The 27,348-nt window shown below is 39.1% G+C and overlaps 1 protein-coding gene and 1 pseudogene across 7 annotated transcripts in view; one reads left to right on the forward strand and one right to left on the reverse strand.

Annotated features, from left to right (window-relative positions):
* Positions 1-27,348, forward strand: part of CDKL5 (cyclin dependent kinase like 5) — a 179,463-nt gene that overhangs the window by 12,970 nt on the left and 139,145 nt on the right. The window contains exon 1 of one of the 7 annotated variants that reach the window (XM_086387351.1): positions 488-621. The exons of the other annotated variants lie outside the window; for them this stretch is intronic. The gene's annotated coding sequence lies outside the window, so the exon portion shown is untranslated. Of the gene's footprint in view, positions 1-487; positions 622-27,348 lie in introns of those variants that run through there. 7 annotated transcript variants of the gene reach the window in all.
* On the reverse strand, positions 117-758 carry LOC147339824 (large ribosomal subunit protein uL30 pseudogene; annotated as a pseudogene).

Raw genomic sequence — 27,348 nt, forward strand, 5'->3', positions numbered from 1 at the left:
AAGCCTGACTTATTTTGTAGAACAGTGGAGACTGAGCTGCAATTTTTTTTTTTCAGTTTGAAAGCAATCACTGTTTAATAACTGACCAGATTACAGAAATACTCATGGTAGATACCTTAGTTCATCCTTCTAATAATAGCCTATTGATCTGGCCTTCCCTGTTGCCAGCATCTCTACATTCTACAAAATGGTTGATCTTTTTCTTCATGCCACCTCATGGAGAAGATGATTTGAGGGGCCATGGAAAGTTGTTTGCTTCTTTTAAATGATTTTCAACAGTATGGGATCTCGTGGATCAGCTCCTCCATGCAGATGATGCCATATTTACCAAGAGATTGAGCAGTCAATGCGTTATCTGTCAGGGCAATTAAATTTTTGTTGATTTTTGTCATAACCATGCTTGTTGATCAATTCACTTACTGACTTCAGGTTTGGGTACCCCTCCTATGCAACATATGGTTCCACAGTCCTCAGCATGTTAATTGAAGCCATGTTGAGCTTCACACAGGTGCCACTGAAGAGCTGATGGAGGCAAAGAAGCTGCCACACCCTCTGGACCTTTGGGCTCACACCATTGATACCTCTCTGATCCTGATAACAAATGCCAGTTGGATTCCACGGGTATGTAGAAGTTAATGACTTTTCTTGTCATCCTAGCCATTCGAATCTCAGTTCTGCCTGTATTCCTTGTGATGGTGCTCAGCTTTTTCATAAATAAGCTTCCTCCTTGCCTTTCAAAGCATCTTTTGGGCACTTCTTTCTCAGGCGCTTGTGTTTAAGCTCTGTGAAATTTTTTCACTTTTTCTTAAGAGTTTTGGCACAGCAGGAACCTTTTTTTCCCTTCTCTTCTGCACCCTCCATTTTTCTAGCTGGAAAAGAGCTGAAGTGCATAATTTTTATGTCTGTAAACGGGCACATCTTTCCTTGTGTGAGGCCTTTGGTTCAGGGATTTGAGTTAATCTAGTTGGGAGTTGAACTTGTTTTAAGTTTGGTTGCTATTGTACTTCAGGCTTCAAATTCTTAGTTTGTGATTAGGGTGGGGGTTGGTTTATTTTATTGAGTGTCAGGTCTTGCTTCAGAACTGTGACTTGGATCTCCTTACGTGCTCTTGGTCTTCTCTGGTCCCTCTGCTGGCAGTACTCTGCTGTTTACTTGTTATTGAAAGTAGGTTAGCTTAGAGGTGGGGAGTGGTGGTGGGATGTGGCCTTTTGTTCTGATTAAACCTCTGGCTTGGGCTTGCAGCACTGTCCCAAGGACATGCCCTTCCCCTAGCTATTATGTGGGCTCAGTGTATAGTCCTGCCCTTCTCCCAGGGTGTCCACCCCTTCCCTCAGTTGCAGCAAGTTTTAACCAGTGCTTTAAGGACAGAAGCACTGACACTAAATCCCCTACATACATTTTGAGAGCATGTTCCTAAGTCCAACAGAGTTAGCCTAGGTACCCAGCTAACACAATCGGCTTCATAGTACCATACTGTAATAGGTTTATAATACTTTTCACACAAATAATACATAAAAAACAAGCAAGCACAAAAAGTAAAGAAAATATTTAAAATCTTTCAGGATAGTATCTCGAAGAGCACAGTAGTACAGTACAACAGCTGGGCTACAGAGGCTGGCATCGAGTGGACACAGAAGGAGTTCCTGACTGGAGGAGGGAGAGCAGGTGGCAGAGCTGAGGGATCGTCAGCAACAGGAGACCGAGGGCAAGCTGCAGCTTTCACTCGTGCCTGATGGCGATGGAACACATGTTCGCGTCTTTGAAGGAAGGAAACGTGAAGATTCGTATGTAGGGAACTTACTTTCACAAGTGAAGGTTTTTCTTCCCCAGTGGAGGTGCAAGGGAAGGATCTGGGTGGACATGTTGTTCCTGAGGTGCTGCTGCATTTCCCTTCCCCCAAGTCTGCGTCACAATGGGCACTCCACAGTGGACACATCACAAAGGGCTCTTTGGGGTGGAGGGGTTGGTGGGGGAAGATCTTGCAGAAGGCTGAGGTCATCCCAATTTCAGTGGCCTCCATTGGTTTCACACTGTTCCTTCAGCAAGCCTCATCAGGCTTTTTGTCACTTTGCTGTTTATTCTAGCTGAATTCCTCTTGTCAGTGGCCACCTGGAGTCGACCCCAAGTGAGCACAAGGTTGTCTCCTCTCTCCTTGCAGGCTCTTTCTCTCTCTCCGAAGATTTTGAGCCAATTGATTGTTTTGTGATGGGTTTCAAGAAAGTCATGACTTTGAAATTAGTGCAGCTCTTTTTTGTTGTGAGGGCAGGCAGCTATGTTCTTCCAGCTTTCCTATTCCAGGGTGGAAGACAGAAGTTTGGTTACCCTTAGAATTTTTACATGCACATTTAACTAAATCAAAGCTTGATTATTATTCCTATCCTCTCAAATAAGACAAAGATTTTAGTATGGCTTACCTTTTAACCTTCATCACCTCTCTTCCGTCTTAGTTATTTATGCTTTGGTTTTGCCTTGTGGAAGCCACCTTAAGTCTGTAAAATAGTGAATATTTACCCAATATATTTCCCAAATTTCTTTGCTCACCATTCTTGATTCACTCCATTTCTTCCTTTGGGTTTAGTTTTCTTCTTATAAAGAATGTTCTTAAAGTAGTTCTTTTGCTAAAAGCCTATTAGTAGAAAACTTGATGTTCTTGGTGTTTCTGCAAGTGTCTTTACTTCACTTTTTCTCTTGAATGATTGTTGAGATGGGCACAGAATTTATGTTGACAGTTACTCCCTTAGCACATTATTGATGTTATTTTCTTGTCTTTTGGCAAGTCTTATTTATTAATGAGAAGACTTTAGTCAGTTCAGGTGTAATTTCTTTGTAGCTAAGTATCTTTTCTCTTGGGCTACCTTTAAGATTTTTTTCCTTATATTTGATTTTTTTTGCAGTTTCTTGGTGACATCTCTAGATGTGGATTTGTTTTCATTTATCCTATTTTTTTTTTTGGTGTACACTGTCAGCCTGAAAACTCATGACACCTTAAATTGTGGAAAAAATTTTAGATATTATTTTTTAAAATAATGCTTCTTCTCCATTTTCCACTTCTAAAACCCTTATCGAGATATATGTTGGAATTTTTCATTGTGTTCCTTAAAGTTTCTTTTATATTTTCACTTCTGGGTGATTTTTTGACATCTGCCTTACAATTCACTAATTTCTGTTTAGCTGTGTCCAGTCTACTGGTTAATACATTTATTGAGAATTTTCATTGAAAACATTTGACTGTATTTTTAAATATAAAAGTTTTTGTGTTTTCTTTCAAATCTGCTTCTTAATTTTCATTAGGACTTTTTCTTGTCTTTTCTTTGAACATTTAAAAATATAGTTATGTTTGTTTCCTTTGGATTATTTTCTGAGCTGTAGTTCTTGAGAAATGAAATCTCCCATTTGTCTCCCCTCCAAGTTTTGCTTATTTCTTTGTGTGGTTCACAACATTTGACAATTTGGGTATTGTGGGATGCTCCTTTGGATAGTTTTGTGTTTGTCTTGATGGGACCCTTTGGGTTCACTGCTCCTGGAGAGTTTTTGATCTCTTCTCAGATTATTGGCTTCTGACATCTGGAGAATGATGTGAATTTGGACTTCATATCTGTGGTAGAGGAAAGACTTGGGTTTTCCATTTTGCTTTGCTCACTCTTACACTCAGCTCTGGGTTGCTGTGTGTAGCTTTTCTTTTATTTATCTAAGGCAGCCCTTCATTTGATATTTCATAGCTTTATGTTGGTGCTTCATTTCCAGCTTTTTTCTCATGCACAGAATTGAGGTATCTCCAGTTTCCTGGTATCATATTCATTGAGTTTGCAGTCCTTGGTTTAGAGGGTAGAAGTGAGCAGGTCTTTGTCCTGTTGTCCTGTGAAGAATCTCATTTAACAAGCTCTTGTCTTTGCAGGCACTCCTTTCTATTCAACTGTTCCTGGCTATAGGTCAGAAAGTAGTTCATCCTTTTAAGAACCAGGAAGTAGTTGCAACCACCACAGGCATCCTCTAACTTGAACAGATAATTTACAGAAAGTTCATTTAGATGTCAATTATGTTGAACACAGTTCCTGTTATCTGATATGAACTATGTTAATTTTAAAAAATGGGTTAGTTTCCCAGATACCCTCAGGAGTCTAGTCTTTCCATGATGCATTGGAATTTGTGTAGACTTGTGAGGTCTTTGGTATTGTAATCAGCAGGTGGGTGATTTCTGTGGGGAAAAGCATTTTAACCTTCTCAGGGAGAGAACAGAGTATTAGTTTTCTCTGGGGTGACCTGCCAGGACTGGTCCCTGTTAATTTTTACAAACCTTAACCACTGTTCTCAAGCCTGCCACTAAATCATCACCACGCATACTCAGCACACAGCCTTATCTCCACTCAGTTGAGAATATTGAGGGCCTTCTGGCTGATTTTCTCCAGTTTCTGGCACCATCTGCAGATTTATCATCCCCTTTCTCTCCAGAGCTGCCCTTTCCCCTGTCTCTGAGGATGAGGTGCTTCTGCTGCTGTTTTGAGGCCAGTTCCTTGGTTGGCGCCTTCAACTTCAGTGCTGCTGCTTTGGCAGTCTTTTTTCATCAGTTATTCTTCCTCCACATCCTGTATCCCAGTGGCTCACAACTAGAGTTGGTCCAGATTTTGCCCCCAGGGGACAGTGTCTGGAAACATTTTTGATCGTCACAACTGGAGTGGTAGCCTGTGTGTTACTGGCATCTGGTGAGTAGAGGCCAGGGATGATGCTAAACACTTCACAGTGCACAGCGCCCGGCAGCAAAGGATGACCTGCTCCAAAATGTCTGTGGTGCTGAGGTTCAGTAACCTTGCTATATCCTTAGAGTCTTCCTTTTTATTTTTTTGCCCATTATGTTATTCCTAAGGTTCTTATCCTAGAAAACCTTCCCTGAACCACTTGTCCACTCTTTTCTTAGCTAACTAACCTCTTTTCCCCTTCCCAGCTAAACATCTGGGTGGTCTATATATCATTTATCCATCCCTCATCCACTTCTCACACTTCAGCGTTTGGTCTCTTAACTTCCCACTCTCACATTATTAAAGTTTTTACTGTGATCATCTATGGCCTCTTATTTGTTGCATCTGATGGATTCATTCAGTCCTCATTTTACTTGACATTTCTGTTGCACCTGACACTATTAGTCACTAGCTCCTTGAAGCAGCGTGTTTCCTTTGCATCCTTGTTCTCCATATCCTTCTCTTATGTTTCTTTCCATCCTCTGTAACTTTGTCTTGATCTACTTTCTCCTTACACACTGCTGTTACCTGGGTTTAACTTCTTGGTCAAGTGTTGTCCTAGGTCACTCTCTCAATTATACCCAGAGTTTCAGTTCTACTTACATGCAGATATAATTCTAAACTCTTTCCTGATTTTTCACTACAAACTTTCAGACTCAATAACCTGCTGGAAATCTACACTTGACTCTTCTATAGGCACTAATTTGGAGAAGGCAATGGCAACCCTCTCCAGTACTCTTGCCTGGAAAATCCCATGGATGGAGGAGCCTGGTAGGCTGCACTCCATGGGGTCGCTAAGAGTCAGACACGACTGAGCGACTTCACTTTCACTTTTCACTTTCATGCATTGGAGAAGGAAATGGCAACCCACTCCAGTGTTCTTGCCTGGAGAATCCCAGGGACAGGGGAACCTGGTGGGCTGCCGTCTATGGGGTTGCACAGAGTCGGACACGACTGACGCGACTTAGCAGCAGCAGCAGCATAGGCACTAATATGAAGTACACATACTTTCCTGAAACTTGCTCTTCCTCCTAAATTAAGGAAAAAAAAAAAAAATCTCTGTTAATGGTTCCTCCATCCACGCAGGCTCCTAAGGTGGATAGTTGGGTCTTATCCAACTCAGATATATTATTAATATCTACAGTTGCTATATGACATTAAAATGTGATTTTGACCATAAAACTCATCTGCTTGAAAAGCCTGCAGTGGTGCTCTGTTGCCGATGGAAGGAGAAAGTTTGGAGAAAATCTGATTTCTTTATCTGGCTTATCAGGCTCTCCTTGGTATGGTTTCTGCCTACCTCTCCAGCCGGCATCCTTTCCTTGTTTACCTCAAACATGGTGCTCTCCAGCATGTAGACTTCTCCATAAAATTCTGTTTCACATGTGATGTCTTTGCTTATGCCATCTCCTTTGTATGGAAGACAGCATCTACAGTAGAGTGTGTGGGTTGCTAGCTCTGTGGCTGCTGGGGCTCCCTATTTCTCATGGAAGGTACAGTTAATTGATACCTCCCTACTTCTCTGGCCTCAATGTTAGTGAGGAATATTCCTTGTCTGAACTATCATTTTGGAGAGCCAGGACTATGTAAGTGCTGACATCAGTCCTGCTGAAAGAGGGTGGGAAGGGGGCACATGTTTCACAGCTCTTCAGTTACATGGTTTACTATTTGCTTCCCAGGTGGTTCAGCGGTAAGGAATCTGTCTGCCATTGATTTTCTTAGTCCCAATCTTGGCCTGCTTCATAGCTCCTTGGAATTCCTCACTGATCTATCTCGTGGGAGCACCTCGTGTATTCTCAGGGTTGCTCTCAGTTTATTTTTTATATTTCTTTTGCCTATTTCAGGGGGTTTTAGTGTGGGAAGGAAGGCAAACGTGTGTCTGATCAGCCATTTTAAAGTAGAACTGCAGTGCCCTATACCTCATGTGGTTTCTGTTTTTTCTCTATTATAGACATACTGGCAAACAATGTCTTAAATTTTGTTTTTAATTTAAATTTTATTTTCTGGCCGTGTCCTGAGGCTTGCGAGACCTTAGTTCCCCAATCAGGGATCTAACCCATGCCCTTGGCAGTGAAAGCCCAGAGTCCTAACCACTGGACTCCAGGGAATTTCTGAGTGTCTTTAAAGTGAATCCTTGTGTACATTTTTGATCCTTTTCTTAGGACACTAGTCTTATGTCCCTCCTTGAGGATCACTGGGGGCGATGTATAGGTGACACTGATGGGAGTGTGCCATGCTTGTGAAGGGTGTAGAGGGAACACTGCTGATTCACCTAAAGGAAAGGTTGCCAGTTGTTTTATTTTGTCCATTCTGGTCCCTAGTGTTGGTTTTTGTTGGATTTAAAAAAGTTACTTGTAAGATTAAATACTTACAAAATTTATTATTTTGATATTTGTATTTTTCTATATACATTTTCTTTCCTGTTCTTTTTTTGTGTGTGTTCATAAAGTGTTTTTTTTTTAAGTCTCTTAGAGGGTTCAGTTGATTCTTTCCCTTTAACATGAAACAAGCAAATGCTGCCAAATATAAGGTCCATTGCTCTTTTTTGTTTGTTTGTTTGAATTTATTATGATATGATTCTTGGAAATGAAAATGCACTCCTGGTTTTGTGGTTATTAATACCTAACAAAGTAGCTGTGAAAATTAAATGAAATAACATAGATGAGATGCCCAACACCGTACTTGGTATGTAATAGGCAGCAGTGGGTATTAGTTCCTTTCAGGCATTCTTTCTCCTTTGCCAGATTATTAAAATAACTTCACTACAACATACCTGAGAGAGAGGGAAAGGAAAAAAAAATCATGTGTATTTACTGAACCCTTGTTAAAGGAAGGGCAGTATGCCAGATACCTTGAGGGATACAGAGGTGTTTAAGGCACCTTCCTGTCCAGGGATAAACATTAGCCTACTATATATATCTTTACCTTTTTAGGCTATTTTTTTTTTTTAATCATGCTGTTCTGAAAACCTTTCAACCTTTAAGCTGTATTATTTTGTTTGAGCACAGAACATTTTAAAGGTTGGTGTGCCACATTTAATCCATTACATTTCTCTGAGAGTAGTTATTAGCTTCATTTTATAGAAGGGGGCCCTGAAGGGTGATCTGCCCTGCTTCTGGCTGGGGTAAAAATAGGATATGTTGGGATGTAGAAGAATGCTAACAATTGTATTTCCAGTCTCAGTAGGTGCTGAATAAATATTTGTTGAATGAATGAATCATCTTTTATTAAATGATGTGTTAAGCACAGTCCTAACTCGCATCTCTGCTTCTTACTGTTTTACTTTTCCCCTGTTATATTTTATGCTGTTAAAGCTTTAAAATTCAATGGTTGGTATACAAGACATTGGAAGTTGGAAGACAAATGTGACACTGTTTTAGTCATAATGAAAAAAGGCTTTGAGAGGAGATTCTGTGCTGATGCTGATTGTGTTTGCCAATTTAATTTTTTTGCCCTGGTGCTGATTGTTTTCAAGACCACCTTTCTAGTTCATACAACAGCTGCAAGGGGCTTCCCAAGTTTGGGGCTAGGGTAAATGGCCCAATTTGTTGCACTGTAAGGATGACTCTGCTGTTAATAGTCAGGTTTTTCATATAATCTCTAGTCAAGAGGGAAAAATTAGCAATTATAGTTAGTCTGTGGAGATTTGAATTCATATATTACTTTTAATATATGAACTAGCAAATATACAAACTTTAATGGATTAAGTGATTACCATCTCAGAGTTTGTTCAGTATTTAGCTTTCTTTAGCTGGTTGGCTTGGATAGTGAAATAAGGGTTCTTAGTGAAAATGGTAACACCCAGGAAAGGATCGGTGGTGGGACATACAAGGTCTTATTGCAGAGAGAAGTGTTAACACACGGGCTTCACATCTCCTTCACTCTGCACATGGAATACTCCATTTGGTTTTTTAAAAAACCAAAAAAATTTTTAATTTTTAAAATTTATTTTTAATTGAAGGACAATTGCTTTACAGTGTTGTGCTTGGTTTCTGCCATACAACATGGTTGGTTTCAGCCATAAGTATACATATAAGTGAAAAAAAAAGAAAGTGTTAGTCGCTCAATCGTGTCCAACTCTTTGTGACCCCATGGACTGTAGCCCACCAGGCTCCTCTGTCCATGGAATTCTCTAGGCAAGAATACTGGAGTGGGTAGCCATTCCCTTCGACAGGGGAATCTTCCTGACCCAGGGATTGAACCGGGTCTCCTGCATTGCAAGCAATTCTTTACCATCTGAGCCATCCCCTCCCTGTTGACCTTCCTTCCCACACCCCTCCAATCCCATCCCTCTAGGTCCATTTATTGTTTGTTTGTTTGTTTCTTGCTTTTAACATTAGTTTTATCAGAGAGTCAGGAATAGAGAGGGGTTGAGAGCTTATTAATATTTTCTTCATGTTAACTGAGCATCATTTTCTAGTTAAAATAAGGACATACAACTTCTACAATTAAAATAATTAATGAAGAAAATCCACAGAGTGTCCGACTGTTTTGCAACCCCTTGGACTGTAGCCCACCAGGCTCCTCTGTCCATGGGATTTCCCAGGAAAGATTACTGGAGTGGGTTGTCATTTCCTTCTCCACCATTTAGCCTTAAGCTTACTAAATTTATTTCTTTTTATAAATTTTATGAATAGATAGACCTGTTCATCACATTTTGGGTTTTCCCACTTCATTTTTCTGCTTAGAATGCATTCAGTGAGGCTTGCAGACAACTTTTGTCTTGTAAAATAATGTCACAGGTAAAAATATGCCTTTGGGAGTTGAAAAAAAACCTTGGTTTGGTTCTGGCCGTAATACTTCCTAGCTGTGTGATCAGGGACAAGGTGCTAATGACTCTGGAACTGATTTCTTAGCTTTTAAATGTATTAGGATTAAATGTGATGATGTATATAAAAATATTTAGCATCACTCCAATGTATGGAAGTTCTCCCAAAGCATGGTTTTAAGCCCTGTGGCTTATCTCTTAAGGACATAGCATCCTGGCTAAGTGTGGGGATTCTGGAGCTTGACTGCCTGGATTTGACCCAGTTCTGCCGTTTACTGCTTATGAGACTAACCTCTCTTAGTCTACTTACTGGTAATATGAAGTTTCTAAAGTAAAGGACCCAGAAGCATTCTTGGGAGGATGAAACAAATTAATGTAAATAAAGCTGCTAGATCAGGGCTTAGCACAAAAGCACTATTTAACTGTTGTTATTATTTTATCACATTTGAAAACCCAGTGTGCCACCAGCTTTCATTTGAAATATTTTGTTCTGATGGAATTTTTTGCTTCTCTCTCTGATTTCAAGCTCCATGAGAGCAGGGCCTGGTCTGTTTTGTTCACTACTGAATTGCTACCATCTGGTATAGTGACTGGCATAAAGTACTTATTCAGGAAACATTTGTGGAATGAATAAATGGATGATGAATGTTCCATTTTCCATGAATTGTATTTGCCAATATTCTAATTCAAGTAGTTTTTTTTCATTGTTAAGTCTCTGTTAAGAAAAAGTGTATAACAAAACTTATTACACCAAACAAGTTCCCTGTGTTTACAGGTTGAAATCCAAGTTTCTTAACTTTGCATTAAAAAAAAAAACCTGTGGAATCTAACTATACCCAGGTTTCTTCTCTTTTAGAATGAGGAGTTTTGACTGGATACCTTTTTCTATCTCATTTCAAGTGTATGATTCTCAGGGATGTGAATTAATTCACTGGGTTGTTGTAATACCCAGTCAGTAAAGTGGTAAACACAAAAGCACTTTGCAAACAATGCAATAATACTATCGTCATTGTTTATAATAACACTGAAGTGTTCTTAGCCCAATTTTGCTGGAATATGCCCCCCTTTTTGCTCACTCAGCTGTAACCCTACTCATTTTTCCTGACCTAGTTCAAATCCTCTTTCTTGTGTGAAACCCAACCTCCCCACTCTGAAAGGAGCACTCTTTGCACATTTATAGCCACTGTGATTTGTGTAGTTCATTTGGTAATCATGCATCTGAATCATTTCATCTTGCCTGTTGTCTTGATGTATTAACTAGGATCTTGAAATGTTTAACTCTTAATGAAACCAGTAAGTTTATTGAACTTAATTATATTAATTACCTTAATTTCTGGGCACAATATTTTCACGTATTAATCCAAGTTTTCACAATTTAATTGTAAGATGCTGTTAAAACATAAACTGAGGTATATTAAAATTTTTGAGAGAAAAGATTGATTTGAACTGATGCTGCTGCTGCTAAGTCGCTTCAGTCGTGTTCGACTCTGTGCAACCCCATAGACGGCAGCCCATCAGGCTCCCCCGTCCCTGGGATTCTCCAGGCAAGAACACTGGAGTGGGTTGCCATTTCCTTCTCCAATGCATGAAAGTGAAAAGGGAAAGTGAAGTCGCTCAGTCGTGTCCGATTGTTAGTGACCCCATGGACTGCAGCCTACTAGGCTCCTCTGTCCATGGGATTTTCCAGGCAAGAGTACTGGAGTGGGGTGCCATTGCCTTCTCCAATGCATGAAAGTGAAAAGGGAAAGTGAAGTTGCTCAGTAGTGTCCGACTCTTAGTGACCCCATGGACTGCAGCCCACCAGGCTCCTCCGTCCATGGGATTTTCCAAGCAAGAGTATTGGAGTGGGGTTGATTTGAACTGGACAGTGCCAAATAGGAAGTGATTTGGAGTGCTTGGCTGACAGGAGCCAGGGAAAAGTTTTATACAGAGAAGGTGTGGTGGCAAAGAAAGGAAATTATTTGTTGCCTGTGGCTTAAAGCCTAGTTGGCTGTTTGTGATTGGTTGTCCTTAGGTTTTGATTTCATGAACTTGAGGCTTTGGTTTTGGTTTGGCTACAGAAGCGATCAAGGCATTAGAGCCATCTCAGTCTAATGGCATCTTTGTTTCATTAATTTAATACTACTTTAAGAACAAAGATTATGATATGTACTTTCTGGTTTCATGAATGACACCTTTATATATAATAAGTCATGGCATTGGGTGATTATGTAGTTGATGTATCATTAATGTTAAAATCAAGTTGCAAATATCATTCTCCTTTTCAGAACCAGTCTAGCATTTGTGATGGGCTTCCCAAGTGGCTCAGTAGTAACGAATCTCCCTGCCAATGCAGGAGACCCAAGACACTTGGGTTCAATCCCTGGCTCGGGAAGATTCCCTGGAGGAGAAAATGGCAACCCACTCCAGTATTCTTGCCTGGAAAATCCCATGGACAGAGGAATCTGGGGGCTATAGTCTATAGGGTTGTAAAGAGTCAGACACCACTGAAGTGAATTAGCATGCATGCTAGTATTTGTGATAACTGGATTTTTGTTCATTTGTTTCATATTTTATTTTCCTCTTTAGTTTGTTTTCAAATACATTGACTTATTTCTTATTTTTCCTCCGTCAAGGTAGAAATGCTATTTTTTCTTAAATTGTTTATCTTGAATTTTCACAGATCCTTTTGGATAACTACCATTTCTCTTACATGTTATCTTTGTAAAATCTATCTGTTCAGTGATTTACTGAGATCACTCTTTGAGCATCAAGATCAAAAGAAATATTAATAGAATTTTCATTATCCATAGTGAATCTGGTTTTTAAAAATGATTTGAGGCAAACCAATAAGCAATGTAGCCCCAGCTGAGGCTATTTTGAAGAGGCAGTTAATATTCTTAGGGTTACCTGAAAGAGGTGGCCATTGTGCAGAGACTTTAATAAGTGTTGGCAAGATGTTTTTGATGGGAACTCCCTTATTTGATGCATTGAAATCAATAATTGGAAAGTTAAATTTAAAAAATTATTGAAGTCCTGAGTAATAAGAATATACATACAACAGAAATATTTTGCTATAAAGCATGTTTCCTTGTCAGTAACTTGAAGGACAAAGTTTTTTTTTTTTTTTTTGAGTATGACTGAATTTTAGTGTCACCTCTCTTGTACAAGTCCATCTATCTGTGCAATAGGTCCAGTTTTGATTTCTCGAAAGTGGAGCAGTAATTTAGACCATTGAGTGCAGAATTTTTTTGAAGCAGAGTGAAAGCATGTAGTGCTGAATTGTAGATTTTCACAGATTTTTCCTCCTTTTAATATTTGACAGACATATCTGTCATCATTTTTATTGAAAAGTGACTCATCAGTTTTATTGAATCTTGCCATAGCATACAACCTGATTTTCACAGAACAATAACTTTCTTTTAATTGACTTACATACTATTTAGTTGAAAACCAAATAGTTTGGAGGAAGAAGTGCAGGGTGACTTCTGGATGCCAGGCATGTATCTCAATTTAAGGGAGCAGAAGTGTGAAGTTGAACTAAACAGTTATCTATTAGCTAGAAATATTTGTTCTGTTGGCATCAGCTGATCTGTTTTATAGGTAATGAGTTGGTAACTGTTAGGTCTGTTAAGTGACATGATGGAGGCCAGTAGGGCTTGAGTGCACATGCAAGTGGACTTTTGTAATACATTTCAAAAAGCCCATTTTCCATGAATAACATGCTTTTTGGGTTTTGTTTTGTTTTGTTTTGTTTTTGAATGTTACAGAGGTAATTGAGTTAGAGTGCCTGGAGAAAATCACTCAGTTCAAATAAAATCACCATGAAGCATCTTCCCCAAGAAGTTTCCCCTTTTCCATAGACATAGGTAGTTTCTGCTTCATCTGGGTGTGTGAGACACCTTACATATATCTTTTTGCATTTCTCACATGTAATTAGTTTACCTATCTGTTCTCTTCTATGAATTCCTCCTCCAAGGAGCTTTTATAGACCACGTCTAATCCATAGTTGGTGCCTAAAAAAATTGAATGAAAGAGAAGTTCTGGCCATTTAAACAGATGATACAACCCAATCTGCCTGAAGTGTGGTTTTCATTGGTGTGCCATAAGAAAATAAGCCATTATTATCTATAAAGTCCAGAAAATATTTTAGTATTGTTATACTCAGTTGAGTGCATTATATTCTGTACATCAGACATACTATCTTATGTCTACAAAGGAAGCAGATTGATAATACATGTTCTTGGTGGAGAGGGTGTGGAGAAATGTGAGCCCTCCTACACTACTGGTGGGAACCTAAGTTGGTACAGCCACCATGGAGAATATGGAGGTTCGTTAAAAAACTAAAAATAGAATTATCATGATTCTGCATTCCCACTTCTGGGCATATATCTGGACAAAGCTATAATTAAAAAAGATACAGGCACCCCTATGTTCATAGCAGTACTATTTACAATAGCCAAGACATGGAAACCATCTAAAGGTCCATCAGCAGACTAGTGGATAGAGAAGATGTGGTGTATGTATATGATGGAATAGGACTCAGCCACAAAAATGAATGAAATAATGCCATGTGCAGCAACATGGATGAACCTAAAGATTATGATACTAAGTAACTCAGATAAAGACAAATGCTATATGATATCACTTATATGTGGAATCTAATATATGACACAAATGAACCTATTTATGAAACAGACTCACAGACATAAAGAACAGACTTGTGGTTGCTAAGGGTGGGGATAAGTTGGGGAGGGATGGAGTGGCAGTTTGGGATTAGCAAATGCAAACTATTATATATATGTATAACTGCATCACTTTGTTGTACACCAGAAACTAACACAACATTATAAATCAACTGTACTCCAATTAAAAAATAATAATATGTGGTTCTTGTCTGTGCACGTGTATCCTAATAGCATAGTGGGGACTTATGGAGAGGCAAAATTAACTAGAGTCTGGAGGAATCTGAGCGGTTTGAGAGTAGATAGAACCTGAACTGGGCTGTGAATGGTAACGACAATTAAGGCTTTTGGGTATGTATTTATTACTTTATGGGCTTCCCTTGTGGCTCAGCTGGTAAAGAATCCACCTGCAACACGGGAGACCTGGGTTCAATCCCTGCATTGGGGAGAGCCCCTGGAGAAGGGAAAGGCCACCCACTCCAGTATTCTGGCCTGGAGAATTCCATGGACTGCATAGTCCGTGGGGTCGCAAAGAGTCGGACACAACTGAGCGACTTTCACTATTACACTGTACTACTTTATAGCATTTGATAGTCAGGATCGCCTTGCAACTTTCTTCCCTTCTTTTCTGTTACATACTCCCAGTCTTTCCTCTCCCATTTCCAGTCTTTGCCTCTGCAGTATGTTTGCTGTCTTTAACATTCTGCCTTTGGCCACCTTCCTCTTTCTGTCCTTGGTGCTTTATTGTTTTAACCCTAGCCCCAACCTTCTGGAAATATGCTTTTCTCTCTTCTACACATCAATAACACTTCATCAGTGTCCCTTTTACAGCATTCCCCCCACCCCTTCACTCTAGTCGTATACATACATGCCCTCCACTGGGCTGTAACTTTGGAGAGCAGTATGCATCTTTGCAGTTGTTAGACTATCTAGTATATAGTTTTGTGAGTAGTAAGTGCCGTGAACCTTTCTTTTAAACTTCTCTCCCCAAACTCAGCCCTTCTTTCAGACTTTCCATTTTCTGTTCATGGTACTAGAGTTCTCTCTTTAATTCCACATTCTAATTAGCAGTTTTTGCTGCTGGTGTCCTCAAACTGTTACTCATAGCCACACCATTCTTTTCACTCTCATGCCAATTAAAAAATCAAATATTAAAAAAAAAAACAACAAATATTGAGGGTGTATTACATTCTAAGCACTATATAAGTTCTAGAAATACAAATATTACAGATCCAGCCCCTTGTTCTTAGAATACCAGTTGGGGAGAGACACACACATTCTGGTACCTTTTCGAGCTTATGTTTGTTGAATGCTTTTCTGTGCTGGGTGGTGTAATGGCACTCAACTTTGAGAGCAGTAATCTACACTTGCTTGGTCGGAGAAAAGCCAGTTGCCATTTGGTTGAAGAGTAGGGTTTAAGAAAAGCAGTGATGAGAATACAAAGGCAAAATTAGAAGAGACCTTGAATACTAGCATGGGAGTATGTATGTAGGGGCTGGGGAACCATTTCAGTGGAGGAAGGGACATTCTGGGGGCTTACTTTAGGAAGAGTAAGCTGACAGATTTTTATAGGGTGAATTCAAACTAGAAGATAATTGGAAGTGGTGAGGTAAATTAGAGGAGTAGCCTGGGGAATTGAAAGGAAACTGCTGCCTAGGAGCAATGTGGCTGGGCTGGATAAGCCTTGACAGCCACCTGGGTCAGTGTCTAGACAGAGGCAGCTGCCTCAGAATAAGCTCAGGCTTTGAACCTGGTTTTGGGAGAGCATGATGGTGCCCGCTGACACCGTGTGGGCATAAGGTGGAGGTGCCACATGGTATGAAAAGTGGGATACGGAGGAAGATCATTCTTTCTAAAGATAAGAAAAGATTCTTGCCCAGAATGATACAGGCTCATTGTAAGAAACTCAGCCACTGGAGGGAAGGTGAAGATGAAAGCAGCATCATTTGAATCTCAGTTTCCAGTGAAAAGCAATACATTTTTCTGTTTAAATATTTGAGTATCCATTTGTTTATTTAAACTCAGTGTCTGATACATAGAATTACACAATTCTAAAAACAGAATTCCTAATACAAATTGATCTTGAACACCTGTCAAGGTTTCACACATGAAAGAGTGTACCCAGGTCGGCGTGTGTTTAGAAACTGATGGATTTTGTATTTGAGAAACAGAAGGTTAGTAAAGAGTGAAGTTTCATTTCATATGGTCATAAAAAGTCCTGTCCATATCAGTTGTTACAGAGGATATTTGGGGCAAAACAGTCTTAGATATCTGGTATGCCAGTGTTAGTCTGGGAAGAAGATCCCCAACCATATTTAGACGAAAAGGGTGAAACATTGTGTCTTTTATTAGAATGACAGGGTTATTCTGATGTCTTATAAGAACCAATTAATATTGGACATAAAATGATGTCATATATAGGCCAATAGCAAGTTCTAAAATTCTTTTAAATAGGCAGCTAGCTACCAGTGAATTTCTTAAGTGACAAACAGAAATGTGGAATATAGTTTGATCATTTCTTAATTTTATGAAAAAGACTTTTTTCGTTGACAGAATACACCATGTTCTATAGTATTTTTTTAATTTAAAATACTGTATTATGGCCATTTTTCTATATCACTAAATATAGTTAAATAATTTGGATAGTGCTATGATTTTTCATTTATATGATGTGATATAATTTACTTTATCAATCCTACATTGACTAATGTTAGATTGTGTTTTGTTGTTGGTTATTATGAATACCACTTCAGTATACAACCTTTGCAGTATCCATCCATCTTTGTCTGTTTGTCTGATGGTCTCCCTAGCATAAATCTTGAGAAGTATGATGGATTTTTTAATCAAATGGTACCCCTGTATTTAAAATGTTGATACCTACTACCAGCTGACTTTCCAGAAACCTTTATATTTCTACCTACTGTGAATTTGAATTAACATTTTTCCATACCTAAGAAAGAGTAGTTACTTTAATCATTATCAGCATGATAGCTTAAAAGCGATTTCTCTTTTTTTTTCCTTAATTGATTACTAGTGAGATTGAACAGGTTTTCATAGATTTATTAGACAGATGTATTTCTTTTGTGAAAGGCCAGTTTATATCTGTTCTTTTTTGTTTTCTCTTTGAGTGTTTATGTTATACTGATTTATAAGATGCTACTACAGTTCTGGAACCAATTCCACTTACGATCATCAACTAAGATTCTACATCTTCTGTGTGTGTACATGTTTCCTATACCACCAAGCATTTCTCCATCATGAGCTGGATGTTTTACAATTCAACTCAGTTTTGACACTTGGTAAAGAATCTGCCTGCAATGCAGGAGGTACAGTTCCATTCCTGGGTAAGGAAGATCCACTGGAGAAGGGATAGGCTACCCACTCCATATTCTTGGGCTTCCCTGGTGGCTCAGCTGGTAAAGAATCCGCCTGCAATGCGGGAGACCTGGGTTTGATCCCTGGGTTGGGAAGACCCCCTGGAGAAGGGAATGGCTACTCACTCCAGTATTCTGGCCTAGAGATTCCATGGTCTGTATAGTCCATGGGGTCGCAAAGAGTCGGATGTAACTGAGCAACTTTCACTTCACTTCACTTCACTTCACCTGGAGATAGCTTCCCAGGTGGTGCAGTGGTACAGAATCCAAATGCCAGGGAAGGAGACACGAGAGACAGGAGTTCGATCTCTGGGTCGCGAAAATCCCCCGGAGAAGAAAATGACAACCCACTCCAGTATTCTTGCCTGGAAAATCCTATGGACAGAGGAGCCGGGTGAGCTACAGCCCATGGGGTTGCAAAGAGTTGGACACGACTGAGCGCACACGTGCACACGCACCTGGAGATAACATCAGATCCCACAGGTTAAGGGCTGAGTCCTACAGGACTGCCCCTGCCTTTAGATGCCAGTCATAAGCCCAGGAAGTCACCTGGGCTTCTGATTAACTGGCTGTAGATTGGAGTTTCTAATGATCTGCTTGTGTTTGATTAATTTCTTAGAGCAGCTCATAGAACTCAAAAGAAGTATTTTACTTCCTAGATTAGCAGTTTATGATAAAAGGGTATATTCAGGAACCCGCCAAATGGAGGAGATGTATAGGCAAGGTATGGGGGAAAGTGCAGGATGTGATCTTCCATGCTTTCTCTGAGACTGCCACTCTCCCCAAATCTCCACCAGTTCCCCATCACAGAAGCTCTCCAAACTTTGTCTCTTTGGGTTTTTATGGAGGCTTCATTAGGTAGGAATGATTGATTAGATCATTGATGATTGATTTCTTTCTCCAGCACCCAGCCTCCCTCTCCTCCCCAGAGGTTGGTGGTAGGAGTGAAAGTTCCAACCCTCTGGTCAGGTGGTTAGCTCCACTGGCAGACCACCCCCATCCTTTGGTTACCTATGGGCTTTCTGAAAGTCAACTCATTACCATAACAAGAGACTCCTTTGTTGCTCTCATCCCTTAGGAAATAATAAGAGTTTTAGGAGTGCTGTGCCAGAAACTGGAACAAAGACCAAGTATGTATTTCTTACTCTTATCACAATACCATTGTTGCTGTTGTTCAGTCACTGCTGCTGCTGCTGCTAAGTTGCTTCAGTTGTGTCTGACTCTGTGTGATCCCACAGACGGCAGCCCACCAGGCTTCCTCGTCCCTGTGATTCTCCAGGGAAGAACTAAGTAGCACTAAGTAGCTAAGTCTTGTCTGACTCTCTGCAGCCCCATGGACTGCAGCACACCAGACTCCCCTGTCCTTCACTATCTCTCAGAGTTTGCTCAGATTCATGTACATTGAGTTGGTGATGCTGTCTAACCATCTCATCCGCTGCTGCCCCCTTTTCCTTTTGCCCTCAATCTTTCCCAGCATCAGGGTCTTTTCCAATGAGTCGGCTCTTTGCTGATCCAGGTGGCCAAAGGATTGGAGCTTCAGCTTCAGCATCGGTCCTTTCAATGAATATTCAGAGTTGATTTCCTTTAGGCTTGATTGGTTTGATTTCCTTGTAGTCCAAGGGATTCTCAAGAGTCTTTTCCAGCACTGCAATTCAAAAGCCTCAGTTCCTGGGTCCTTACCCTTCTTTATGGTCCAGCTCTCACATCTGTATGTGACTACAGGAAAAACCATAGCTTTGACTAGATGGACCTATGCTGTCCAGGTTTGTCATAGCTTTCCTTCCAAAGAGCAAGTGTCTTCTAATTTCATGGCTGCAATCACCATCTGCAGTGATTTTGGAGCCCAAGAAAATGAAGTCTGTCACTGTTCCTTTTGTTTCCCCATTTATTTGCCATGAAGTGATGGGACTGCATGCCATGATCTTAGTTTTTTGAATGTTGAGTTTTAAGCCAGCTTTTTCACTCTCCTCTTTCACTTTCATCAAGAGGCTCTTTAGTTCTTCTTCACTTTCTGCCATAAGGGTGGTGTCATCTGCATATCTGAGGTTATTGATATTTCTCCCAGCAATCTTGATTCCAGCTTGTGCTTCATCCAGCCCAGCATTTTGCATGATATACTCTGCATATAAGTTAAATAAGCAGGGTGACAATAAACAGCCTTGATGTACTCCTTTCCTCATTTGGAACCAGTCCGTTGTTCCATGTCCAGTTCTAACTGGACATACAGGTTTCTCAGGAGGCAGATAAGGTGGTCTGGTATTCCTACCTCTTTGAGAATTTTCCACAGTTTGTTGTGATACACACAGTCAGAGGCTTTAGCATAGTCAATGAAGCAGAAGTAGATATTTTTTGAAATTCCTTGTCTTTCTCTTTGATCCAGAGAATGTTGGCAATTTAATCTCTGGTTCCTCTGCATTTTCTAAACCCAGCTTGTACATCTGAAAGTTCGTGGTTCACATACTGCTGAAGCCTGGCTTGAAGGATTTTGAGCATTACCTTGCTGTCCTGTAAAGTGAGCACAATTTGAAAGTTTGAACATTCTTTGGTATTGCCCTTCTTTGAAATTGGAATGAAAACTGACCTGTTCCAGTCTGTGGCCATTGCTATACTAATGTATTAAGGATTGCCAACTTAAAAAAGCACAATGTGAGAGTTGTGAGTTAAGTTTTATTTGAGGCCTGGGAGGTAGCATTTCAGATACCTCTGAAAACCTCTCCAAAGAGGTAGGGGGAAGGTCAGTGTATATGTGATTTTGGTGAAGGGGGAATGCATGCAATCAAGCACATTAATTTTTTCAGAAGATTTCTGCTGGTCACGAGGAGCAGTTGTCACCATGAAGGATATTAGTGCTTTTCTAGATATGAGGAGATATGAGAATTGGGCTCATAAAATTGGCTCCTGAAAATATCTATCTGAAGACCTGTTCTGTCAGTTATCTCACCCCCCACAGCACAGAGGGCCTCATTTCTGCTCTCTACCTTGAACTCTTCTCAGGGGGTGTTGAAAGTCAGTGGCTGTAGCAGCACATGGTTTAATCCTTGTAGAAGTAGATGCCACATGCCAATTTGTATCTGACAGGAAATTCAACTTTAGTCTCTTATTATTTTGTAAATTAAGAGGTATACATACTCAATCATTGACCTTTTTTCCTTAAATTTAAAAATTGGAGTATAATTGATTTACAGTATTAGTTTTTGATGTATACACATAGTGATTCACAATTTTTAAAGATTATATTCCATTTATAGTATTATAAAATATTGGCTATATTCTCTGTGCTGTACAGTATATCCTTGTTGCTTATTTTACACATAGTAGTTTGTACCTCTTTATTCCCTACCTCTGTCTTTCCCCTTCCCTTTCCTTCTCCCCAGTGGTTTGTTCTCTGTACAGGTATGTATAAGGCTGTTTCTTTTCTGTTATAGTCACCATTTTATTTGTTTTTTTTAGATTCCACATATAAATGACCGCATATGCTATTTGTTTTGCTCTGACTGACTTCAATAAGCATAATACTCTCCAAGTCCATCCATGTTGTTACAAATGGTAAAATTTCCATCCGCAAAACAAAAATAACTTACTGAATGGGAGAAAATATTTGCAAATGATATTATTGATAAGAATATTCACAATATATAAACAGCTCATATAACTTAATATCAAGGAAAACCCAAGCACTCTGATTAAAAAATGGGCAGATGACCTAAACAGACATTTCTCCAAAGAAGACCTATAGATAGATGGCCAACATGCCCATGCAAAGATGCTCATCATTGTTAATCATCAGAGAAATGCAAATCAAAACCACAGTGATGTATCACCTCATACCTGATAGAATTACTGTCATCGAAAAGACCACAAATAACAAAAAAAACTAAAAATAAGAAAAAACTAAAAGTAGACTACCATGTTGTTGTTCAATCACTTAGTCATATCCGACTCTTTGCAACCCCGTGGACTGTAGCACGCCAGGCCTCCCTGTCCTTTGCCATCTCCAGGAGCTTGCTCACACTCATGTCCGTTGAGTCAGTGATGCTGTCCAACCATCTTGTCCTCTGTTATCCCCTTCTCTTCTTGCCTTCAATCTTTCCCAGCATCAGGGTCTTTTCCAATGAGTCGGCTCTTTTCTAAATCAGCTTGAGCATACAATCCAGCAATTCCGTTCCAGGATATATACCCAAAGAAAATGAAAATACTAATTCAAAAAGACACATGCACCTCAGTGTTCATAAGAGCATTATTTACAGTAGCTGAGATGGAAGCAACTTAAGTGTCCACAGACAGATGAATTGATAAAGTTGTGATATACACAAACACACACATACACCAGAGGAATACTACTCATATTCCATAAAAGGAATGAAATTTTGCCACGTGCAACCATTGACTTTTTAAACTATTTTATAGTGAAGCACGATAAACATTTAAGGTATGCAAGGTATCTGGGAATTGTCACAAAGCCAACACTTATGTAACTTGACCCAGGTGAACATGTAAACACTACACACCTTCCCCCCAAATTAGTAGTATATCAAAAACTGGGAGAAAGGGTGTTTTATGCCCTGAGTTCAGACAGTACATTTTCGATAAAGAATTTAAAATCAGTATAATTACCGACTAAAAGTTGGTTTGTTTTTTGTTATCACCATGCGTTGACCATTAAAAAAAATGTGTATGTGTGTTATATGTACTTTATATCTCATTTATCTTTCCTTTCCTTATTAGTTGGTGCTTGTTGTATGCACAAAGAGATATATTCCTACATTATCTTTTAGGAGCTTTATTGTTTTGACTTTTACATTGAGATCTGTAATTCATCTGAAGTTAATGTTTGTGTATGGTATGAGTTATAGGTCAAGTTTAATTTTTCCTTTTCCAAATGTCTTAGCACCATGTATTGCAAAAATCACATTTTCCTCACTGATCTGCAGTGACAGGTTTATTGTACAAAAAGCATTCATTACATGTATAATCTACTTCTGTGCTTTCTGTTCTTGCCTTTCAAATCTATTTGTCTAATACACTGTCTTAATGACTGTGCTTCATAATAAGTCCTGTTATCTGGAGAGAAAATTTTTTGTTATTCTTCCAGGTGTCTTGTTTTCCTTGGCCATTTTCGTTTCTTAATACATTTTTGAACCAGCCTTTAGATTTCCATTAAAATACCTGTTAGAATTGTTTGGGTTTTTGTTGGATCTCTAGATCAATTTGGGTAGAATTGACATCTTTACAACTGAAGCGATTTAGCAGCAGCAGCAGCAGCAGACATCTTAACAATGTTAAATCTGAAGAACATGGAGCATCCCTTCACTTTAAATTAAGATGTTATTAATTAAATTAAGATGTCCTTTAATTTTTTTAAAGGACATCTTAATTTAATTTTTTTAAATTTTTTTAAATTAAAATTAAGATGTCCTTTAATTTTTTTAAAATACTGTTTTCTATAGCTTTCTATGTAGAGGATGTCTACTTTTCTTTCTGTTTATTTCTAGGAATTTGATATTTTTGATGGTATTGTCAGTTCAGTTCAGTTCAGTCGCTCAGTCGTGTCCGACTCTTTGCGACCCCATGAATCGCAGCACGCCAGGCCTCCCTGTCCATCACCAACTCCCAGAGTTCACTCAAACTCACGTCCATCGAGTTGGTGATGCCATCCATCCATCTCATCCTCTGTCGTCCCCTCTTCCTCCTGCCCCCAATCCCTCCCAGCATCAGAGTCTTTTCCAATGAGTCAGCTCTTCCCATGAGGTGGCCAAAATACTGGAGTTTCGGCTTTAGCATCATTCCTTCCAAAGAACGCCCAGGACTGATCTCCTTTAGAATGGACTGGTTGGATCTCCTTGCAGTCCATGGCATTGTATTGTATTGTAAATGATATTAAAAATTCATTTTCTAACTTTATTGCTGGTATATTGAAATACAGTTGATTTTTAAATATTATCTTCTGTATTCCTCAGCTTTGGTAAACTCATTGTTTTTCTGGTAGTTCATAGCTTATTTTGGATTTCCTATATATATAGTCTGTGAATAATCGTTTTTTCCCCTTCATTCCCAAGTGTCATATTTTTGTCCAGCTTTCTGTTTGTGTGCAATGGAAGTGTTTGCCTGAATTACCCAAGCATCATTATTGGGGGCAGAAATTTTTCTTAAATAAAAAATTAAAACTGTATTCTATTGTCATTTTTTAATTACCTTTGAATTTAAACCCAAATCCGTGGGTACTTCAACAGCCATGAAGTCCAGAGAAAGGTAATAGGATCTTTTCAGACAAGACATCATAAATGTTCCTAAAGGTTGTGTAAACAAATCTTATAAAAATGTTTGTTTTAAATGTTTAAAATTTAGTTTTAGTGGTGAGAACTCTTAATGTGTATCCCAAGGGCTTATATATTAATACTTATCAGTAGCTTCAAGAATTTCTCAAAGTAGTGAAGTCACTAGTGAAGCCACAGTTTCCCTCTGATGTGCTGTCTTCTTAAGCATCATTCTTAGAAGCCTCCCACCCAAGGTAGCCCAAGGAGCTCTCCGCTTTGCAGAGGGCATTGGCTTGTCTGGGTATTGCCGTGTGGTGCCAGTGGAGATGAATTGCAGGAAGAGCTCTTGGAACTGCGTGGGGAGAGAAGTGGCATTTGAGTGTCAGTATGGGGAATGTCAGATGGTGTTTCACAGAGGAAAACTTGGTGGGTTGCAGCTGAGGAATCAGAGTCTCATTGCAGCTTGTCCTCTGGCAATGTCAAGTATGCTTCTGTGAGCTGGAGGAGTCTGTGGGCTGCTGTCAGGGAGGTAGTCAACAGATGCCAAGCAGTCTCAGGCAAGTGACTGCAGCTTAAAACAGACAACCTCTGCAGGGTCATCTCCATGGGGAAGTTCTGTGCCATCCTGGTTGTGGAATTTCATTGGTAACAAAATGGAGCTGGAGAGATGAATCTTTACCAGCTGAGCCACAAGGGAAGCCCAGAGATGACCAGCAAGAGGCAATTATAACAAGCAAGGGCTGTTTTAACTATTTTGGATCTGTTAAGAAATACCTGGTGTAACAGGGAAGTGACTATCTTGTAAAATAGTCTGTTTCTCAGAGTTTTCCTGGATGGAATAATTTTAAACACTCTTTAAGAATTTTCCTTTCAAAAATTATGAGGCAACTCCTTTTGTAAAACAAGGGTTCATTTATTAGCATGAATATCTCCTGATCTTCTCCACTCCATGCATATTTTATCTACTTATGAAGCTGGGTTTTCATATATAATAATTTTTTTCAGTCACAAGGAGTACTTTAGCAATCAGTACCTGAGTCTGGTATTTAATTATGGTTCTTACAGCAGTATATCTTGTCAATTGTGAGCTGTTTTTTTGCCCTTGAATGTGGTAGGCTAACTATGGGACGGGTTTCCCAGGTGACTTAGTGGTAAAGAATCCTCCTGCTGATGCAGGAGATGCAGGTTCAATCCCTGGGTCAGCACGATCCCCTGGAAAAGGAAATGGCAACCCACTCCAGTTTCTTGCCTGGGAAATCCATGGACAGAGGAGCCTGGCAGACTGTAGTCCATGGGGTCACAAAGAGTTGGATATGACTGAGGAACTTTCTAAAAATACCATATCTACTGATTTTTCTCTTTGTTATTAAAGTTTTATGATCCCAATAAATGAATTACAAGTCAGAGAATATTCAAAACTTGCGAAGGAAAACAGGTATAAAATTTAAGTATGAATAACTATAGAGTCTTTGGTGGGTTTGGGATTAAAAATAACTGAGTATGCCATGAGACTTTCTGAAATGTCCATACTCCACTCTAGTAATGGTGAATAAAAGCAGGTAACCCTTTGCAAGAGATATTAATTTGAGAATATTTAGGTTCTTTGAAATACAGAGCTTCAAAAGTTTGTCAGCTTGGTTGATACATTCAACCAGCAAAATTAACTGGTTTGCTGTTCTCAGACTCTTACTACATCTTTTGTGCTCCAAGTCTGCCTTCTGTCTTCTGCAGTGCCCGTGTAATATACTTTCTAGTTGATTTTTTTCTTTAAAGGATGATCTCACAGGGTAGGGGAGTAAGGACATGATAAAAGATAGAAAGTGCTGAAAAGAATTTTCATTTATCTGCTTCCTGCCGTCCATAATGGGGTGGGGAATCATTTGTCTCTTTTCCATTTGATTTTCCTTTTTTTCTTCTCTAGAGTTGGGAGAATCTCTTATAATTTCTTTTAAAAACATTCATCAATAATGACTGAAGTATTCTGAAAAGTTAGATGTACCTCTCAGACATAGTTGTAGAATATTTTTTAAAATTAATTTTTATTGGCGTATAGTTGATTTACAATGTTGTGTTAGTTTCTGCTGTTTAGCAAAGTGAATTAGTCATACATAGACATATATCCACTCTTTTAGATTCTTTTCCCATATAGATCATTGCAGAGTATTGAGTAGAGTTTCCGGTGTTATACAGTAGGTCCTTATTAGTTATCTATTTTATATATAGACCTGGGTTCGATCCCTGGGTCAGGAAGATCCCCTGGAGAAGGAAATGGCAACCCACTCCAGTACTCTTGCGTGGAAAATCCCAGGGACACAGTCCACAGGGTCACAAAGAGTCAGACACGACTGAGCAACTTCACTTTCACTTTATATATAGTAGTGTGTGTATGTCAATCCCGATCTCCCATTTATCCCTCCCCCTTGAAAGTGGCTCAGTTGTGTCCAACTCATTGGGATCCAATGGACTGTAGCCCACCAGACTCTTCTGTCTATGGGCTTCTCCACGCAAGAATACCCGAGTGGGTTGCCATTTCCTTCTCCAGGGGATCTTCCTGACCTAGGGATCGAACCCAGGTCTCCTGCATTGGCAGGCAGATTTCTTGTCATCTGAACCACTAGGAAAGTTCTAAATAATAATCTTCATTGCTACCATCATGTTTTCTTAACATGTAATGAATTTCTTAACATTAGTAATTAATTGATAACACTTTTCTTTTGAGTTTCAACTCTGTAACTACCTCTTCTCTCTGTATTTTTATGTTTTGAAAATGAAGCTTCATTTTATTTTCCATAGCTCAGGAAAAATACTTCCATGTGTAATCCTTTGACTGTATTTTGTGTGTGTGTCTTGTTTCTGTGGTTTCTTTCATGAAATCTTTTAGGGCTAAAGGTAATTGAAGTGCATTTGCTTTTTTCCACCTCAAATGCTTTAAAAATATACCTCAGCAACTTCTTATAGATGGCTTTTTGATTTGTTAGTTCTTGGTTTTTGTCTTGGTACAGCAGAAGATGACTGACTTTATACAGTAAGTTGAAGGTATCTTTACTTATACGACTGTAAATTATCAGTAATGTTGATAGTGTAATGCAATTAAGAAGTGGTTCTAGATGTAGCATAGTTCTAAATTGTTTAGACTGAGTAGAAAATTTCCAAATGATATTGTTTAACTTAATAAAATAACAGTACTTTGCAGGTAATTTAATTGTCATCAGAACTGACAAGAAATATTACTTGCTTTAAAAAATTTTTAAATATTACTTGCTTTAAAAATACTTTACTTCAATAAAAATTTTGCTCTTAAAATGCTAGTAATATTTCATAAATCTATTATTCCGTATGGTTCTTGACATAAATTACTTGTCTCATTTGGGGAATATCTTTAAGCACAAGCTCATTAACTGAGATGATAAATTCCACTTTCTTGAGATGTTAGCCTTCTTATTTCTGTCATCTGTTGTTTTAAATGAATCTTATTTAATTACTAATAATAGTTATTTTCTTACTAGTGGCTGCTGTGCATCAGAGGCTCTACTGATATAACCTTGAATCCTCACC

The sequence above is a fragment of the Bos grunniens genome, chromosome X, assembly GCF_055505025.1.
Source record: "Bos grunniens cultivar Pamir isolate PY7600 chromosome X, Bosgru_T2T1.0, whole genome shotgun sequence".
Lineage (NCBI taxonomy): Eukaryota > Metazoa > Chordata > Mammalia > Artiodactyla > Bovidae > Bos > Bos grunniens.